Source organism: Hylobates moloch, unplaced genomic scaffold (genome assembly GCF_009828535.3).
Source record: "Hylobates moloch isolate HMO894 unplaced genomic scaffold, HMol_V3 SCAFFOLD_2, whole genome shotgun sequence".
Lineage (NCBI taxonomy): Eukaryota > Metazoa > Chordata > Mammalia > Primates > Hylobatidae > Hylobates > Hylobates moloch.
In genome coordinates, this window is record NW_026652277.1 from 4,232,362 (window position 1) to 4,250,155 (window position 17,794).

Below are 17,794 nucleotides of genomic sequence, written 5' to 3' on the forward strand. Positions count from 1 at the left end.
AATAAATCAAGCAAACAAAGAAAAATTTAGCAAATTAATAGTTAAAACATGATTGACCTAATATATGTTAATCAAATACTACAACCAAATATTAAAGATTATTCATTCTTATAAGAATGTACACATACTTACCTAATATCTACGTATTTTTAGTTGTGGCAATATGTTGAAGAAATTTATCTTGGTGAAAGTGTCATGTGAACTTAGAAAATTGTGTGATGTGTTGTAGATGAAATCCAGTTGACTGATGGTGCTTTTTCACTATTATATCTTTACTGATTTTCTGCTGACTTTATCAATTACTGATAGAGGTGTGGTGAAGTCTCCGACTCTATTAGTGGGTTTGTCTATTTCTCCTTGTAGGTTTACCAGTTTTTTTCTTCATATACTTTGATGCATTGTTGATAGATGTATGTGCACTACGGACAGTTATGTCTTCTTGAAGATTTGATCCCTTTATAGTTATACAATACTCTTCTTTATCCCGGATAATTTCCCTTGTTCTGACTTACACTTCGTCTGAAACTACTATAGCTCCTCCAACATTCTTTTGATTAGTGTTGGCGTGGCATATAATTTTTCTTCATTTTACTTTCAATCTATCTATGCCTTCATATTTAAAGTGGGTTTATTGTAGAGGAGATATAGTTGGGTCTCATTTCATCCACGCTATCACTCTCTGTCTTTTAATTGGTGTATTTAGAGCATTCATATTAGTTGTAATTATTGGTATAGTTGGCTCAGCATCTGTCATGATTGTTACTGCTTTTCATTTGTTATACCTGCTTTTGTTTCTTTTTAAAATATTACCTTTTATTGTGTCTTCTTTGGTTTTAATCAAGCATTTATGTGACTTTATGGTCTCTTCTTAGCATACTAATTATACTTCTTATTTACATTTGTTTACTGGTAACCCCAGAATTTGCAAAACACATAAACATTTGCCCCTAATCTCCCCCAAGCCTGGGTCCCCAGGAGTTTTAACTCTCAGCTACTCTATACTCGTTCTTCAGCATTTAGCTTTGATCAGGGGTTACATTTTTCTACCTGCTTATGGCTCTAGTGGCTTCTGTTTCTGGTAAGCTGTGATTTTCTGTATTTCCTTGTCTCTGAAGTTTTCACAGCATTGGTTTTCCCTGTGACCTCAGTATCTGTTGGATCTAGCAAGAGTCATTCTTTTTAGTTTATTTTTTGTTGATTTCCTGTGAGGACAGGAGTGACAAATTTTAAAATCTTTACATGATGGAACAGAAACCTAAAATTGGGACATTTCACTTTTAAGAACTGATTGGTGTTACTGAACAAGTTTAAGAAACATTTATGTGAATGCTCTAGACATTCCATTTCTAGACAGTCTTTTGCATATGTCAATCAGGAGACATGTAACAGAGCATTCACAAAATTTTACTTATAATTACCTCAAATTGAAAATCACCCACATGTTTATTTTCAGTAGAATGAACACTATTTACTTTAAGACAGGGAAAAGCATAAACTAAAATTGCACATATCAAAATGGATGTACCTTATGAACATGAAATTTATTGAAAATAGCAAGTAAGATATAAAGTATGTACTGTGTATCCACTTATATAAATAATTTAAAATTAAAATATAAAAGGTATATAAAGATATTAAAAATGTGGCTAAAACCAGCCAGAAGACTTGTGGATTTAGTAGCCTAGAATTTAATTTTGGGCTCACCACCAGGTGAAAGGACAAAGAGGCTGTTTTCATTGTTGCTGTAATGTGCTCTAGGTCATAAATATTCTGTTGAATCTTTCAATATTGTGTAATATTTAAAAAATAAATAATAGAAAAACTTTTTTATTACACTTGACAAAATATTTTAATAATTTTCTGTAACATTTTTGCATCTTTTAATCCTTTTGCTAACATTAACGAGTATCCAGATTAATGCCAACGCTTCTCATTTACTTGTAACATCTCTCTCAATTAGCAGGCCATTATAAATTTCCAGAATCTTTAATGTGTACATGATAGAATTCTTGCTAACAGCATAAGTGAACATACTTATTTATAGATTATGTAACAAATTTATAAAAACTAACACTGTAAAATAAAGTGCTGTTAGAGTAAGTCTTAGCTGAGTGTTTCATACTTACACATCTGCCTTGTGACATAGAGTAGAAACACTTACAATAAAATTATTTGAAATATATACATGTATTGGCTACCTGAAATGTGATCCTTTATTTATGCATAATGCATTAAAATAAATCCACATTGTGAAATTTGCTCAGAGTTTTCCCTTTTCAAACATTTGACTTTTAGGGTTTCGTTTGACATACAACATTCCAAATACAAAAGAAAATTGTAATTCTGTATACACAATTAGCAATATGTATAGTAAGGTATTGTTTCTCACAATTATTCAACCATAGACTCTTAAAATAACATATTGATATGGTTTGGCTGTGTCCCCCACACAAATCTCACCTTGAATTGTAGCTCCCATAATCTCCACATGTTGTGGGAGGGGCCCAGTGCAAAGTAATTGAATCATGGGGCCAAAGTTTCCCCATGCTGTTCTCCTGATAGTGAATAAGTCTCATGAGATTTGATGGTTTTATAAAGGGCAGTTCCCCTGTACACACTCTCTTGCCTGCAGTCATGTAAGACGTGCCTTTGTTCCTTCTTCACCTTCCACCATGATTGTGGAGCCTCCCCAGCCATTTGGAACTGGAGTCCATTAAACCTTTTTCTTTATAAATTACCCAATCTTGTGTATGTCTTTATCAGCAGTGTGAGAACAGACTAGTACACATATTTATGTATTTTATTCATTTTGGAATTAGAGTAAGGAAAATTGTCATATAATTTAGTTCTCCTTTTCACCCAGGTGTTAAAAACAGCACCAAATAAACACTGACTTCTTTGTTTTGCCAGATATATAAGAAATTTCCCCTTCCAGCTTATGCCCCTCTGTACCTCATGAGTTCCCATCTGTACTAAATTAATCAGGGTTCTCTAGAAGCAGGTCCAGGAATTGACAAACATTATTTTTGAGGCTGGGGAGTCCCAAGAGCTGCAGTCAGTAAGTTGGAGACCTAGGGGAGCTGATGGTGTCAGCTCCAGTCCAAGTCCAAAGGCCTGAGAACATGGAAAATTGATGATGGAGTTCCCCACTCAAAGCCCAACAAGCTCAAGACCCAGGAAGAGCCAGTGTTTCCATTTGAGTCTGAAGGAAGGAAAAAGACCAATGTTCCAGCTCAAAGACAGACAGAAATAATTCTCCTTACTCACAAGACAGCCAGCCTTTTTGTTCTATTCAGGCCTTCAACTAACAGGATGAGGCCCACTCACTTTAGGGAGAACAATTCACTGTACTGAAAGTTCACTAATTTAAATGTTAATCTTATCCCAAAACACACTCACAGAAATACTGTTTGAACAAGTATCTGGACACCTCATGGTCCAGTCAAATTGACATACAAAATTAAACATAATGGCATACTTTTTCTTAACTAAATTGAGAAGAAAAGTACAAATACAAGGGAAAAAAGGAAAATGTATATGAGGTTCAATGCAAAATAGGTTTTCAGCAAATGACAACTTATTTATTTATTTATTTATTTTGAGATGGAGTCTCACTCTGTGGCCCAGGGTAGAGTGCAGTGACATGATCTCGGCTCACTGCAACCTCTGCCTCCCGGGTTCAAGCGATTCTCCTGCTTCAGCCTCCTGAGTAGCTGGGATTACAGGCACGCACAACCACGCCCAGCTAATTTTTGTATTTTTAGTACAGACTAGGTGTCATCATATTGGTCAGGCTGGTCTCGAACTCCTGACCTCGTGATTTGCCCACCTTGGCCTCCCAAAGTGCTGGAATTACAGGAGTGAGCCACTGCACAAGGCCACATTATTTAACCATAATTGATTGGTTTTACTTTTCCATCCCACTTGCAATGCTATTCTGTCATCAATGACAATGTGCATGTATCAACAAATTTTAAATATGAAAATTGGTGAAATATTGCTTTGAATTGAATTTTTAAAATATGATTATTAATGTAATATTCAGTAGATAGAATGGACACAAATAAACTATCCATTTAATGCTATCAAAGCACCATCTGTGTTTGGGGGCCAAGCTATATCACCTTTGTTATACTGTCAATCTATGAGACTCTTTCTTCTAGCAGGGCAATTAACATCATTAATCACACTTGGAAAAACACTGCAGTTAGGGGATAGAGGGATGAGTAACACAGGAAGTGTAAAATTAAACACAGGTGATTTAAGAGTCTGCATTGCAGGTACATAGTAAATATTATAAAAAATTATTTTACAAGGCTAAGCTTTTTCTCAAAATATAATACATTCTTAGTTTACATTTTATTTGAGAAATCAAGTGTTTTTTGTTTACTCTTTGTATCACATCTACCATTACTTTATTTTTTAATTTTTTATAATTAATTCTTTTTCTCAATTGTTAATTTTTACCCTTTTCCTTTTATCTCGTTTTGTATACAGAAGACGCCTAAAATGGTCATGAAAGAGACATGAAAGACTATAGATTATTTTTATGATTTTATATAATTTTATTTCTTTCATGAAACAGAAAGAACATGTATAGATTGCTTGCTAAATTTGTAAATGGTCAGAACTTCATTCATAAAGGGAGAAAAGTAAAGATCATTCTATTTTAATTCATAAAACAGAAACTACTTCAAGCATACTGAATGTGTAAAGTCTAAATGGCAAAGAGGAGAGGACTCTAATTATATGCTTGGGCTTCAGACACTTAATTGAGTTGCCTGAGATTAGTTAATTTGCTCAAAACATTTTTGTTGATGTCATTTTAACTGTCCAGCATAGTTCAGAACTTTAAAGATTGATTAATTGGTAACAACTTAATTTTTGGGTCTTGTATCTACTATGAAGACATCTAAATTAATTCTAAGCATAAATAAAATTTAGAAATTGATTTTGTATCTAGCATTATTTAAGATTTTGTTCTATGTTGTTAACTATGCTGAGCTATAATTACATAACCATATTGAAATTCAAAAGTCAAAATGAATCTCATAGTGTTTTCACTGGCAAGAAGTTCTGATCAATAACTCATACCACATGCAAAAATCAATTCTGTTTAATTGTGGTTCTAAATGAGAAAGTTAAAACACTGACACTTTTGGAAGAAAATGCAGAAAGAAATCTTGATAATATACATTAGGTAAATGCAGCATAATAAGTACTAATCAGAAAGTAAGAAATTGGTACCGTATATTCAAACTAATAAATTCCGTTCCTCAAATGATGCCCTACGAGTGAAAACATGAGCTACCACATGGATAAATGTTTGCTTCTATGTATGACAAATTAAGTCCCTACCAGACCTTCCTGCAGAAAGGAATAGCAAACCCTGGACACAGCACAGAAGGCGAGTGCCTGCAGGCACCGGAGTAGGCTGGCCAAGAGCAGATAGACTGGATGGAGGGCGTGCACATTTTCCGAGACCATTGAAGACCAGGAGGTATAAAAATTTGTTGCTCGGGGCGAAGTAGTCCGTGTAGCATGACCAGTGCTGGGGGGACAGAGACGGAAGATCCCTCCAGTATTTTGACCAGGGGCACAGGAAAGCGGGATTGGGAGAATGAGACAAGGAGATTACGATATCCCATTAAAAAAGGAGCAGAAAGAGGGATCATCTAAATCTCTCTACCCACATCTCCTGCTGATTCCTAAATCATGCACGTGTAGGATAGCTCAAAAATATCTCAGCTAAAATGAAGTGATCTGGACGAAGACCAGAGCTGCCTCCCAAGGAGTAGAGTTTGCAGATCAAACTAGCCAAGAAAATGGCCTGCTGAGACATAGGAAACCATGCCCATCAGAGAAACCTAAGGAAGCCTGAGTCTCCTCACATTCATATTCACGACACCCAGACATAATCCGAGGTTACCCGGAAATGATCTGCTGAGACATAGGAAACCATGCCCATCGGAGAAACCTAACGAGGCCAGAATCTCCTCACATTCATATTCACGAGACCGCAGACATAATCCGAGGTTACCCGGAAATGATCTGCTGAGACATGGGAAATCATGCCCATCGGAGAAACCTAACGAGGCCAGAATCTCCTCGTTCATATTCACGACACGACAGATATAATCCGAGGTTACCCGGAAATGATCTGCTGAGACATAGGAAATCATGCCCATCGGAGAAACCTAAGGAAGCCTGAATCTCCTCACATTCATATTCACGAGACCGCAGATATAATCCAAGGTTACCCGGAAATGATCTGCCGAGACATAGGAAACCATGCCCATCAGAGAAAACTAAGGAAGCCAGAGTCTCCTCACATTCATATTCACGAGACCACAGATATAATCCGAGGTTACCCGGAAATGATCTGCTGAAACATAGGAAACGATGCCCATCGGAGAAAACTAAGGAAGCCTGAATCTCCTCACATTCATATTCACGAGACCGCAGATATAATCCGAGGTTACCCGGAAATGATCTGCTGAGACATAGGAAACCATGCCCATCGGAGAAACCTAACGAGGCCAGAATCTCCTCACATTCATATTCACGAGACCACAGATATAATCCGAGGTTACCCGGAAATGATCTGCTGAGACATAGGAAATCATGCCCATCGGAGAAAACTAAGGAAGCCTGAGTCTCCTCACATTCATATTCACGAGACCGCAGATATAATCCGAGGTTACCCGGAAATGATCTGCTGAGACATGGGAAACCATGCCCATCGGAGAAAACTAAGGAAGCCTGAATCTCCTCACATTCATATTCACGAGACCGCAGATATAATCCGAGGTTACCCGGAAATGATCTGCTGAGACATAGGAAACCATGCCCATCGGAGAAACCTAACGAGGCCAGAATCTCCTCACATTCATATTCACGAGACCACAGATATAATCTGAGGTTACCCGGAAATGATCTGCTGAGACATAGGAAATCATGCCCATCGGAGAAACCTAACGAGGCCAGAATCTCCTCATTCATATTCACGACACGACAGATATAATCCGAGGTTACCCGGAAATGATCTGCTGAGACATAGGAAACCATGCCCATCGGAGAAACCTAACGAGGCCAGAATCTCCTCATTCATATTCACGACACGACAGATATAATCTGAAATTACCAGACACACACAGAATCAGGAAAATGGAATACATTCTCAGGAGAAAAGAAAAACAATTGATTCTGAGCCTGAGATGAACCAGACATTTCAATTAATGGTAACAGTTTTGAAGCAGCCATTATATTTATTTTTAATAACTAAATCAAAACATTGTTTCCAATGAATGAGAAACAAGAGGTATAAAGAGTAGAAACAGAAAAGTAGGATCACATGGAAATTCTACAACTAAAAAATAGAATTTCTGAAATAAAATATTCAAACAGCATAGAATTACTAAAAAGTTCTATGAAGATGTGGAGCTGAAAATCTCACACATTGCTTGTGGGAATGAAAGATGATCTGGAAGTTTCTCACGCAGATAAACATATAGTTAGTACATTACTCAACAATTCTACCTCTTGGCATTTACTGAAAAAAAAAAAAAAAAGGAAAATTCAGTCAATAAAGGCTCGTACATAAAAGCTGTGTATGTAATAGTTTTATCCTTACTAGAAGATTAAGATTAATACTTAATGTTAATAGATAACAATGGAAACTGAAATCTACCTACATGCCCAGTTACTATTACAGAAGAATAGATAAACCAATCGTGGTCTCTTCACATAATAGAATAGTATTCAGTAATAAAAGCTAATGTCTTGTTTTTATCAATGACAGGTATCTCAAACATATTTTCCTCAGTGAAGGAATATGGGCACAAAAGAGGATGCCCTGTAATTCCATTAGTATTACATTCTAAAAACGGCAATAGTATTCTATATGCACGGAGGACAGAGCAAGGAAGGACTCTGTAGGCTTGGGAAAGGAGAAAAGCGTGATTGCAGAGAGCACACAGTAGTCTTTGTGGGATGAAGGAAATATTCTCTATCTTTACTGTGGCAATGGTAAAACAGTAACAGATAATCAAATAAGTTTAGGGTTTATATCAGAATTTATCCAACTTTCGAAGAGTCAGAGGATACGAATTTTAAAAAACTATTTAATTTTTGTTAGCTCAGTTTTCCTGTGCTTATATGAACCAAGGCTCTTTATTCCTCTTGTTAACATAAAGGAACATACTGTTTGAAAAGCTGCTTCAGGAGGGATAGAAAGAAAATGAATCAAAAACACTAACTGTAGGCCCCTATACCTTTGTAGAGGAAATGATAGGGACATAAACATATTTATTACTGGCATGTAGTGCTAAGTGCTATAAAAAGATCCGAAAAATGTGCTAGAAATTTTTACAATGTATTTTACATATTGCTTCCTAAATGTAGTTTAAAGTCATGAGATAGAGACCTTTTGAGCTCAAAATTTCCCCCTGGAGTCTCTATTTTTAATATAACCCCCAGTTGCTGGAAATACTAACATTTTCTTAATACATTTAGATTTAGAGAGAATTCCCTTAAGAAACAAGGAGAATTGTTTTGACGTGTATAATTGTAGGAATTTGAGAGGAACATGAAAATGTTGCTAAGTAAAAATTTCTATGGGTATTTAGAGGTACTGACACATGTACCCAATATATATAGTTCTGTATAATGTCTGGGGAACGCTTAAGTTCTACTTCACTAATAAAACACACGCTGAAATGGGGAAAAGGGGAAACATTTTCACATAGTTTTATGTCAGCAATCTAAAATACAACCTAAAGGAAAGATTGATCTGGGCTTTATGTTTTTCCCAGCCTTTGTGAAGGTTTCTAACAGAATTGATTTATTTGAGCATCTAGTTTTAAAGTGAACAGTTCCTAGCAACATGAATGCCTATAGTGACCTTCACAACTTGTCTTGTAAGCGGCATGGTGACCCTTGCCAGTAGCTTTTATAAGTGTGGATTATTCTCTGAGCTTTACACACACTGAGCCCAATTTGCTGAGTAGGTGTGTTTTTCCCTGCCCAAAATTTTAAGAGATTTGAAAGGTGCTTTAATTCTTACCATGCAGTAAATGCTACACTGGTGATGTTGAAATAGTAGATTCCCCACACAACTATATTCCTTTCAGCACGTAGTTTCTGCAGCCTTATTTCATGTCAAAATCATTTTTCTTTTTTAAATTTGGGTCTCCAAAGCCACTGCACTTACTGCAATTAATAAAATTCTCTGGCAAGGCATGAGTGTTCTTGCTTCAAGCTGCAAACACTTTCCCCTGAAGACTTGGAATGACGCGAAATTAATATGAGGGAGGAAAGAAAGAATTAATTAGTATTTGATAGTGGAGCATTAGATGTTGATTTATTAGTCACAACCAACATTAGCTGAGCTTACTTTATAAACCTCAAACCATATCCTTCCCAGGTTTGTTCTCATTGCCACCATAAATTGTACATATACTAACTGATGGTAATTTGTCACAAACAAACATAGGGGCTCTTAGTCAAATGGTGACATATATGTGAGTGTATAAACTTCCTCATATTAACATGACTCAAGGAATATACCAACTATGGGAAAAATTGCATCAGTAAAGAAAAAGGAAGAAGGATGTACCTCCAAGCAAATGCAAATGGAAACAAAAACCGGGATCATAATCTCTGCAGAGAAAATAGTGTTCAAGCCAACACATTACATAAACAATGAGGACTATGTTTTTTGACAAATGTTAAAATTTGCACGATCTTGCATTTTATTTCTTATGTTGCTGATTTTATAATTCTGATTAAAGCTGACCTGAATGTATTCAGTTTATGTGTAATAAACTTATTATTACCAAAAAAAGTAAAATAAAATTTCTAGTCGTTAAATATTGTAAAGCGTTCAGTTAATGGTTGGATAAATGGGAAATCAAAACTGTAAAAAATATAAGCAATCAGAACTCTCTATAATTGAGTGCAGCAAACCAACCACAACAACAACAAACTCCTGGCCCTAAAACTTTCTATTATTGAGGAAGAATGAAGGAAACAAAATCAAGTAAGCATTTAGTTGAAGGGATTAGAAAAACACAGAAAAAATTGTTATAAAGATAAATTACAACGTTAGTGAAATTATAATATAAAAGCTACGATACATAAACACAGCCAAGAATCAGTGTTTTAAATAGTAACATGATATGCATATATTCCAGACTGGAGAGAAAGACACCAAAATTGTCACGTGTGACTTTCTCTGGGCACAGAGATTAATGGCAATTTCAAATTTTGTTTTATTTTCCAATTTCTTTTTTCATTGGGTATGAATTTATTTTATTAATCAGAATAATGTTAATTGTTAAAACATGAAAAAGTGAAATGTTGGGATCATTTATTCTGAATCTTTAAGAAACTTTAAAAATTGATTTTTTGAAAATTATTTGAAATTACAGAGTTTGCAATGATTAACATTCTCCTTCCTATTCCTTACTATAAGTACTAATATAAGGAGATCACCTTCTGGTTTTATTATATTGGACCCTGTGGTTGCTTCTTCAATATCCATTTCTTTTCTGATACCTATTCTAATTTATGCTAGAGTTTCCATATTCTTTAACCCCGGTTCTGAGTAGTCCATTTGCTTCAGAGAATCTGGTTAAAACATTGCTTTCAGGCATGAGGTATCGAGTTTAAGTTTAAACTGTTTATCAACATAATACATGGCTAGGAGCGGTAGCTCGAGCCTGTAATACCAGCACTTTGGGAGGCCAACGCGGGTGGATCACTTGAGGTCAGGATTTGGAGACCAGTCTGGCCAATATGGCAGAACTCCGTCTCTACTAAAAATAAAAAAGTTATCTGGATTTGGTGTCACATGCCTGTGATCTCAGCTACTTGGGAAGCTGAGGCAGGAGAATCACTTGAACCTGGGAGGCAGAGGTTGCAGTGAGCTGAGATCGCACCACTTGCACTCCAGCCTGGGTGACAAAGCAAGACTCAGTCTAAAAAAAAAAAAAAAAAAAAAAAATGCACACATCTTCCATTAATGGCCCAAATGGACACAGGGGATTTGGATCGATGAAATGGAACAAAGATCTTCCTAGGCATTTGGTGGGGAAAAAATAAATGATTTCTTAAAGTGTCTGAAAAGAAATAAATAAAGAAAGAAAGTCTCCTTCCCTCCTTCTCTCTCTGCCTCTCTGTCTCCATCTCCTTCTTCTCCATAGATGAGGAAGCCTGCAGCCCCTGAAGGTTACGGGTGCTGTCGGAGCCACGAGGAAGAGCCATTAGCCCAGGGAGATGCTGAGGGTTGGGGCATCTCCATGGATGAGCTCCATGTACTGCTGGACTCATCCAACCCTTCGTGGACATCACTGTAGTGAAAATCCCTTTTGTTGTTGAAGAAAGCCTGAGCTGGCTGGGTGATTGATTACTCATAAAGTATGTTAATACCTTGATGTTAATATTCTCATGAGAGAATTATACTATAGTCTTACGATAGCACTAAAAGTAATTTAAAGACCCCACCCTTCTCCAAATAAAACCAACACTTGTGAAACCCTTGCTTTGCCATTTACTATCTATTTTCCTGGACAAACTATTAAATGTGCCGAGTCTACACCTCCACCTCAGTTTAGGATCAATAATCTATATCTTTTCTTTTTCAGTTTCAATACATAAAAATAAGTGCCATGAGTAGTTCTTGTAACCGAATAGGCACTCAAAAGTGAAATTAGGCTCTTCATTTCTCCTGCTTTCTTATCATACATCTTTATGATACTTTAATTTGAGCTATAACCCCTGAGATCCTCTTGAGAGTTAATCACTGCTGAGAGACAATACACAGACAGGACAACAGACAGATCGCATGTGACAACAGAGCTCTTACCCACAACCTCTGCAGCAATTGTGCCCCGACAATGGGGACTTAGTGAATAACTGCTACCTGCCCTATTTATGCCCCCAACTCAGGAACGGCAGATAAATCCAATATGCTTCTCTAATACTCACATAGTTCTCATTCTTTTATTTTAATGTTTATTTTGATCTTCTACAATTAAAAAATCAGCTAACAATCATAGGTATGAATCCATCAATGCTTCCAACTTATAATCATTCTTGTATTAAGAATTTTACTCTTTAATTTTCCTGTGGTTGCTTTTTTCCCCTCAGGTTCTGCAAACACATTTGTTGCCTAAAATTGCACCTCTGAGAAATTCCAGCACACTGGCATAGTGTTCTGGACTCTCGCTGTGGTATTACTGCCAGCAGTATGCTTCCTTATTAAAAAATGTAGAGGCTCACTTGCAGCAAGTTTGATAGCAGGATGATAAAATGGCAGGGTATTTTTAAACACAGATTTTATGAGATGTATTACATAGAATTAAATTTAGACCATATATCAAGGAAATCACCATAGAGCTTGGAGCGTGATTCAGATTATCCTGGCATTAGTTGGACCACTCTGTTGGCTAAACAATGTCATTGCCTGAGTGGGAAATAAATGCCCCAGTCTATGGGGGCACTATCGGGTTGGCTTGCTGGTCACAGCAACCTCCCCCCACAAGATGTCTTATCTGGAAGGGTCTGTAGGGCAGCAATTGGTGGAAATACACAGCAGAAGAAGATTATGACTCTTTCTCCAGCACATCCCCTCCTCCTCAGTACACATCCTCTGCTCCCAATGATGGTACAAACATCAGGGATTTGACAGGACACACTCAAGAAACTGTTTCTTGTTTGTTTTTCTTTCTTTTTTTTTTTTTTTTAGTTTGTTTTTGGTAGGATCAATCTAAATGTAAGGTTATTTTGATGGTTAATATTGAATGTCAACTTTATTGAAGGATACAAAGTATTGTTCCTGGATGTGTCTGTGAGGGTGTTACGGAAGGAGATTAACATTTGTGTCAGTGAACTGGGAGAGGCAGACCCACCCTCAATCTGGGTGGGCACCATCTAATCAGCTGCTAGGGCCGCTAGAATAAAAGCAGGCAGAAGAACATGAAGGACTTGACCAGTTGAGTTCTTCCAGCCTCCATCTTTCTCCCATGCTGGTTACTTCCTGCCCTTGAGTATCAAACTCCAAGTTCTTCAGCTTTGGGACTCTTGGACCTTTGACCACAGACTGAAGGCCGCCCCATCAGCTTCCCTACTTTTGAGGTTTTGGGACTTGGACTGGCTTTCTTGCTTCTTAGCTTGCAGACAGCCTATTGTAAGACTTCACCTTGTGATTGTGTGAGTCAAAACTCCTTAATGAACTCTTCCTCATATATACATCTATCCTATTAGTTCTGTCCCTCCAGAGAACCCTGACTAATACAGTTACACTCCTGGTCCACTTTTGGGATTCTGTATGTAAACCTCAGGATAAATTCAACAAAATTTGTTGAATTTTCCCTTTGGTGACTTCACATCTTTGCAAAGAGGGGGTTTTGTTGGTTGCTGTGATAAAACTATGTATAACAAAATCAATATGCATCAAGAAATAAGGATCAAGAAGTCATGCAATGCCCACAGGTGAACATCTCCCATTATTGAATAATTATAACTACTTAACAATAAAACTGAATATTAGTTTTCTTTCAACTTATGTTATGTGTATTATTTTTTCAATGATGCCTTAAGTGGTTAGGATAGAAATACTTAAATTTTTTTTGGACTTAGTGACTTAATAAATGTAAGCCATCATGTATTTATTTTGGAACACTGTGGAAATATTGCTGCAATAGTAAAGCCACCGTGGGAACTAAAAAAGCTTGTGACTCTGTCCCTATTTAATTAGACCAGGAATTTGGGCTTAAGCCAGTGGTGACTCTTCTGACCAGCATCTACAGAGGGTCAGCTATGAGATCCCAGTCCACTGGTGAAGCAGGCTGGTAAAACCAATCCACCACTCCCAATGGGATAGTCAGTGTGAAACACAGAAGACCCAGTAGTAGAATGGCTCTGGGTAGACAGGAGTTAAAAATCATGGTGGAGAAACCAGGAGGCTGTGTATGTTTGGACTGAGACCCTGCATACCTGACACCTTCAGGTCTGAGTGCCACCAAGAGGGAGCCGCTCACTCCACCCTGGGACAGGCCAGTCAGAAGAGGCGCAGACACTGAGGAAGGCTGACTCCTTGAAGCAGCCCACTCAGGCTGCTTCGTTAGAACTGTCTTTTAGTCTGAGTGCAAATGAGCAATGCCCCAGTTCCAGCCCTTGGAAATGTTTTCTTATGTTTCTTTATAAATCTTAGCATCCTCATTCTACCTTTCCCAACACGCACATCTGCTGTAGTCTGTGTGATTTTTACCTTTGCATTCGAAAGAGAATAATCGGCTTATTAGCATCGGTTATGTGCTGTTTGTTTCATTGGTTGTTTTATGTGTACTTTTAATTTCCCAAATATTACTTTATGTTGGCCGGGAGTGCTATTTTATAGAAAATCCACAATAGAAGGCACATACAAGGTTTCCTTTATTGCATAAGATGACAACATATGGCAGGTTGTATATTTTTTGAACCATGCAAATTCTGTCTTCTTATTTTAAACATAAGAAAGAAATGAATTCTATTAAAAGTAAAATGAGAAAGCCAAGATCATATATAGCGAGCCACATCATCATAATTTAGGCTTACTCTTTTGATGGTGAACACTGATGTTCCATTCTACCGTGAGGGTAAAAATGCTGACTGAGTTATCCCAGTTGGAGCCTGCATAATTTTCAGCAACTCCAGTCCTTGACAAAATGTAACTCATCATGTATGTTAGTTTAGTATTTATTCCATGTGTCGTAACAGCCCAATAAGACTTCATGCTATCAATTAACTTTTTAATTGTAAAACAAATCAAGATATTCATCATAAGAGATATTTTCTCAGCATGGCCCCTGAAGGGTTAACTGCTAAACTATGTCTTCGGACCCAAGGAGATGTACCAAAGAAAATATCGGCTAAGTAGCCTGTATTTTATACATTTATCAATTTTTAATGATTCTCTGTCATTTAAAAAATATGTATTTTAGAAAATATCAGTTTCAAGGATAGTGAAATGACCACTGATGTCGTCATCCAGATCTTTTTGCCAGGTTACTTATCATCGGCTTCATTTTGTCTCTATGGAGTCTCTGTACCCTTAAGGGAGGTTATTTTTCTTTAGAAAATTCATTGTCTGCTTGTAGAATGCATGATCTGTTGTATTGTTGAAGCTAGGTATTCACTGACCCGACGTCATTAGTGATTAATGATAGTCAGCTCTGAGAACGCTGGTTTTACCCATTTGGTTCTTATGCTGTTTGTGTAATTCCAATTGTGTGTCCTGAGGGAGTGGGATGTGAAGTCTGTCTGGACACTTATGAAGACATAAATAGATACATATGTTCCTGCAGAACGGTGTTCATTTATATTGGCTTAGGTATATATATATATTAGACATCCATCTACTATCTCGTCTATTCACAGGAATATTCTGTAATATATCTTTCCCACATAGGCAGCTGCACTTACGTGTTTTCATTCTGTGAATATATTGCTTAATTCTTTAAAATGTCACAGGTTTTTGCATTGTCAGAATACTACCAGACTCATGCAATTTACATGACATCTAAGAAACGCATTTTCCAACGTGCACTCGAGATGAATTTGTAGCTCAGCTTATGGCAGCGTACACACTAATCATGCCCCCCCTCTTCAGGTCAGTTCCGCATGGTGCAGAGGGTCACTACTTATAGTATGCTACCATAGGTTGGTCACATTTTCTCCTTTATTGATTTATTTATTTTATTTCTGAAGAGACTAGCCTAAAATGAAAACTTGCTGATAATTTAAATGTAGTACATGCTGGGTGGTCACTTAGGAGGATAGTAGCTTTTCAAGCAAAATATTTATATTAATTTACAGTTTCAATGACATGATTTATTAGAAAAGCATCTGTAGAATGCCTTCTTTGTGAAAAGCAGCATGGAAGTGTGGCTTAGAAAAGGAACAAAACCTAAAACTTGCTCTCAAGGGTTATTATAATTCATTGGGAAAATTTACAGATTTTAAGTATTATATGTATATATATATACACCCCCTCCCACACATACATATAGTATATATACTGCACTAGTATAGTCTTTTTTTTTTATACTTTAAGTTTTAGGGTACATGTGCACAACATTCAGGTTTGTTACATATGTATACATGTGCCATGCTGGTGTGCTGCACCCATTAACTCGTCATTTAGCATTAGGTATATCTCCTAATGCTATCCCTCCCCCCTCCCCTCACCCCACAACAGTCCCCAGAGTGTGATGTTCCCCTTCCTGTGTCCATGTGTTCTCATTGTTCAATTCCCACCTATGAGTGAGAACATGTGGTGTTTGGTTTTTTGTCCTTGCAATAGTTTGCTGAGAACGATGGTTGCCAGCTTCATCCATATCCCTACAAAGGACATGAACTCATCGTTTTTTATGGCCTCATAGTATTCCATGGTGTATATGTGCCACATTTTCTTAATCCAATCTATCATTGTTGGACATTTGGGTTGGTTCCAAGTCTTTGCTATTGTGAATAGTGCTGCAATAAACATACGTGTGCATGTGTCTTTATAGCAGCATGATTTATAACCCTTTGGGTATATACCCAGTAATGGGATGGCTGGGTCAAGTGGTATTTCTAGTTCTAGATCCCTGAGGAATTGCCACACTGACTTCCACAATGGTTGAACTAGTTTACAGTCCCACCAACAGTGGAAAAGTTTTCCTATTTCTCCACATCCTCTCCAGCACCTGCTGTTTCCTGACTTTTTAATGATGGCCATCCTGACTTTTTAATGATGGCCATCCTAACTGGTGTGAGATGGTATCTCATTGTGGTTTTGATTTGCATTTCTCTGATGGCCAGTGATGATGCGCATTTTTTCACGTGTCTGTTGGCTGCATAAATGTCTTCTTTTGAGAAGTGTCTGTTCATATCCTTCGCCCACTTTTTGATGGGCTTGTTTGTTTTTTTCTTGTAAATTTGTTTGAGTTCATTGTAGATTCTGGATATTAGCCCTTTGTCAGATGAGTAGGTTGCAAAAATTTTCTCCCATTCTGTAGGTTGCCTGTTCACTCTGATGGTGGTTTCTTTTGCTGTGCAGAAGCTCTTTAGTTTAATTAGATCCCATTTGTCAATTTTGGCTTTTGTTGCCATTGCTTTTGGTGTTTTAGACATGAAGTCCTTGCCCATGCCTATGTCCTGAATGGTATCGCCTAGGTTTTCTTCTAGGGTTTTTATGGTTTTAGGTCTAACACGTAAGTCTTTAATCCATCTTGAATTTTTGTATAAGGTGTAAGGAAGGGATCCATTTTCAGCTTTCTACATATGGCTAGCCAGTTTTCCCAGAACCTTATGCTATGATAAGGATGGTGTTTTTAAAAGTGGATAGTATTTTTTATAGTTTTTTAATATTATATACTGCACTAGTATAGTCTTAAAAAACTATAAAAAATACTATCCACTTTTAAAAATACCATCCTTATCATAGCATAAGTATTTGAACATTTCTTCATAATCTTTATCTTGAATAAGAGCATAAATTTTTTTTCCAGAGGGTCTTTCACAATTTCTTCTTTTTCTTACTCTTACTCATATTGATAATTTATATCATTTCACGCTTTTACATAGCTTGTTTTCAAAAACATAGTCTTGCATATAGTTTTCTCTTTCTCTCTTCCCTTCCTTCCTTCCCTCCCTCCCTCTTTTCTTTCTTTCTTTCCTTTTCTTTCTTTCTTTCTTTCTTTCTTTCTTTCTTTCTTTCTTTCTTTCTTTCTCTCTCTCTCTCTCTTTCTTTCTTTCTTTCACTTTCTTT

At 36.9% G+C, this 17,794-nt stretch overlaps 2 long non-coding RNA genes across 2 annotated transcripts in view; one reads left to right on the plus strand and one right to left on the minus strand.

Moving 5' to 3' along the window:
- LOC116474569 (uncharacterized) overlaps positions 1-9,161 on the minus strand; it is a 169,255-nt gene extending 160,094 nt beyond the window's left edge. The window contains exon 1 of the long non-coding RNA XR_004249710.2: positions 9,065-9,161. This is a non-coding gene — a long non-coding RNA (uncharacterized LOC116474569). The remainder of the gene's footprint in view (positions 1-9,064) is intronic.
- LOC131381472 (uncharacterized) overlaps positions 1-13,364 on the plus strand; it is a 30,564-nt gene extending 17,200 nt beyond the window's left edge. Inside the window, exon 3 of the long non-coding RNA XR_009210224.1 lies at positions 11,205-13,364. This is a non-coding gene — a long non-coding RNA (uncharacterized LOC131381472). The remainder of the gene's footprint in view (positions 1-11,204) is intronic.
- Positions 13,365-17,794: the final 4,430 nt, after the last annotated feature.